The 3,098-nt window shown below is 40.0% G+C and overlaps 1 non-coding gene across 1 annotated transcript; it reads right to left on the minus strand.

Annotated features, from left to right (window-relative positions):
* Positions 1-2,747: 2,747 nt before the first annotated feature.
* TRNAG-GCC lies at positions 2,748-2,818 on the minus strand. The gene has a single exon. It is a non-coding gene; the product is annotated as a tRNA-Gly (tRNA).
* Positions 2,819-3,098: the final 280 nt, after the last annotated feature.

Consider the following 3,098-nt stretch of genomic DNA (forward strand, 5'->3'; position numbering starts at 1 on the left):
TATATAAGAGAGAGAGACTGCCAAGTCCCAAGTCTGTGGGTCAAATGTCACTCTGGAGGCTTGTGCTGGCTCATGTAGTGGGAGGAGCTGATGAACTCAAAATCGACAGCCAATACATCAGGTTTCTGGCTGCAGAGACTGATGATTCCAAGACCTGCAGGTAAGATAGCAGGCTGCCGGCTCAAAGGCTATGAAGGTAACATTCCCAGGATTGGCAGGCAATACAGCAGGCCACTGGTTCATATCCAGAGAACTGGAGGTCAGATGATGACAAGACAGATGCAAGATCTATATCAAGAAAATATCCAGAGAGCTTTTTCCACAACATCCATATATTTTGGAAGCAGGCCACACTCCCAAAAAACTCTCTTTCAACTGATTGGCTACTCATAGCAGATCTCATCATGGAGGTAATTACCTTACATCAGGTCTCATCATGAGGGATAACTATATCATAACAAACCTCTAAAAGTCATGGTCCAGCCAAGTTGACACACAACCTTAACTATCACAATGGCCCCTAACAACAGCAAATATATATAAAATCACATGGCATGCACTCTTTTGTGCCTTCTGTTTTCACTCAACATTATGTTGGTATGTATCAGTGTGGTTTGTTTATTCTTAATGGCATCTAGTATTCCATAGTATCACAATTTATTTATCTACTCTCCTGTTGATGAGCATTTGAGTGGTTTTCCATTTTTGCCTGTTAATTCTTGTGTTGTGCTGTTACGACTCAATACTGTAGTACATATTGTCAAGAACTGTAAAAGTTCTGAGGTCTTACCCTACTTGCAAGCCAAAAAGCTAGCCTAGATATTTCATGGATGCCTGTGGAACGATACAAGACACCTGGGTCAGAGATGAAGAGCAGTTTATTACTCACAGCGATAGCAATAACCAGAGTATCAGCATTTTTGTGTCAATTCTCTGAGACCCAGCTCTCACAAGGTCACAAAAAGAGCTCCAAATGACACTTGCATTGGCAGTGGTTTGCATTACAGGAGAGAAACCCTGAGTTATAGTAGATAGTAAGAATCCCTACCATTTGCTTTGGAGGGACATTATCCCTTTTTCCTAAGGCTGTAAACAAACCTGCCCTTTGTTCTGAAGGAGACACTATCTCCATGTTTTGCTGAGTGTTTGCTATGCTAAAGTATGCTTGGTATGCTGAAATCCTTTAAAAGATAGTTGGAGTGGAACAATGTTGAGTGTCCAGAAATAAATCCTTACATTTATGACAGGGTGTGGTCACATATTTGCTCTTTCCTTGGACTGTTTCTCCTGTTATTAACATCTTGTATTCTTGTGGCACATTTATTACAACTGATGAACCAATGTTGTTATTTTTCACTGCCATTAAGTTGGCCCTGAATCATGGTGACCCCATGAACAATAAAATGAAACTCTGCTTGATCCTGCATCATCCCCATGATCAGTTTTGGATGATTGTGATAGTTAGCACTTTTTATTGGCTGATTTTTGGATGATAGCCAAGCCTTTCTTCCAGATGCCTCTGGGTGGACTCAAACCTCAGCAATTCTACTCCTAGGAATTTGCGCAAGTGAGATGAAAACATATTTCTATGCAAAGGTTTGTACACAAATGCTCACAGCAACGTTATTCATCATAGCCAAAAAGTGGAAACAACTCAAATGTGTATATAAACTAGTGAATGCATAAACAAAATGTGTTATAAGCATACAACAGAATACTTATTCAGAAATAAAGAGAACAGAACTATTAATATATCCTAAAATACAGACAGACCTGAAAATAATTACACCAAAGGAAAGAAGCCAGCTACAGAAGACACATATTGTATTTCTTTTATAGACTGGATTTTGTTGATGGTTGCACAGTTCTGTAAATTTACTAAAAAGCATTGAATTTTACATTCAGAACAGGTGAATTTTACAGTCTATAAATTATACTTCAGTAAAACAATTAAAAAGAAAGAAAATTTAGTCTGGAACAAAGCCTCTACAAGGGGGAATATTTTGTTTCAGGAAAAATATCAGAACATTATGCAAATGGAGGGTCCAATTTCAGGTAAAACTTTCAGGTCCAATTTCTAAGTAAAACAAATGTCTCCACCACACCTCATTACCCCAAGAAAAAGCTTTAAAAACTCGCCCCATAATCCTGAAGTCAATGAGAAAACAACTGTCAGAGAGGAACTGTGATCCTGAAAGGAAAAGATATCCACCAGGGAGACCAAAGGCACAGTGCTGCAGCAGGAAGCAACCACGTCCAGATGAATTTCTGCATTTGTGATGAGATGTCTGGAGTAAGACATCCACCTGACCATATAAGGCAGAAGTTGCGGGGACATCCAAGAAGCAATCCTGACTGAACCAAACAAAGTTTGTGTGGCTCCTCCTCAATAGGGAGTCATAACAGCTTAATGATTTATGTATTTTAAGTATTATGTATAGGGAAAATTTTGTTCTTCTGGGGCAAACTATGCATTGTCTATAGCATACTTTAGTTATCTGATTCTGATTCTATGGGAGCTTCCCCCCCCCCCGCCAGTATTTTAAATTGTAGATAACCTATGTTGTTGTCGTTGTGTTGTTATGTGCCGTCGAGTCAGACCTGACTCATAGCAGCCCCTCCTTGGGTTTCCAAGGCAGTATCACTGCGGAAGTAGATTGCCCCATCTTCCTTCCGAGGAGTGGCTGGTGGGTTTGAACTGCCAGCCACTATGCTACCAGAGCTCCCAAAAGGGGAAACAAGTGAGTTGCATGGGCCGGGAATCGAACCCAGGCCTCCCGCATGGCAGGAGAGAATTCTACCACTGAACCACCTATGCGCTGCAGATAACCTGTAGTGCAGCAAAATGATTCTTGTCTGTAGACATGGAAATCCTGCCCTATCCAGTGGAGGTTCGATAGAATTCTTACCCCTCTGTGGAAGAAGCTAGTTTTGCCTCCATTTACACATTCATTTCAATATTCCTTGTGCATAAACTTGTCCTTTGAAATCTCTTTACACCAGTTTTAACATCTTCCTGATTGAACACTTCTGAGTAAAATAAATAAAATCTTTCATATGTTCATTTTATTTCTGAATGATAATCTGGATTTTACGTG

The sequence above is a fragment of the Orycteropus afer genome, unplaced genomic scaffold (genome assembly GCF_000298275.1).
Source record: "Orycteropus afer afer isolate SDZICR_OR568_19922 unplaced genomic scaffold, OryAfe1.0 scaffold00104, whole genome shotgun sequence".
NCBI classification, from domain to species: domain Eukaryota; kingdom Metazoa; phylum Chordata; class Mammalia; order Tubulidentata; family Orycteropodidae; genus Orycteropus; species Orycteropus afer.